The following is a 424-nucleotide window of genomic DNA, read 5'->3' on the forward strand; positions in this document are numbered from 1 at the left end:
ACACTGGGCAGCCAGAGGTCGTGGCCACTCTCCTCCCAGCACGTTTCCAGCTGGATCTTGTGGCCACTACTCCCGAACCAGGAGAGTTTTGGTGGTGCTCCTGGTGGGAGGAAAGGTTCAAAGCACAGGCTGGTGCAAAGGGACGCAGGTCCTGCCACTGGCAGTGCTCCTCGGCAGGGGAGTTGGAGCAGGCACCATGCGTGCACGCTATTGCCTGTGCTCCAAACACTTCTGCTCTGCACCAGTGACAGACAGTTCTACCCTGAGAAGGGCTGAGCGCTGCTCTGCACTAGTGACAGCCATGGTATGGCTTCGGAGAGCAGCGTAAATGCCATAGCAAGCACGGGCTGGGACACGCCACCTCCTCCCCTGGGTGCCGAGGTGTGGGGTGCAGTGCAGCTGCCTCAAAGCCCTGGCATGCCAG

This window comes from Buceros rhinoceros, unplaced genomic scaffold (genome assembly GCF_000710305.1).
Source record: "Buceros rhinoceros silvestris isolate BGI_N320 unplaced genomic scaffold, ASM71030v1 scaffold28673, whole genome shotgun sequence".
NCBI classification, from domain to species: Eukaryota; Metazoa; Chordata; class Aves; order Bucerotiformes; family Bucerotidae; genus Buceros; species Buceros rhinoceros.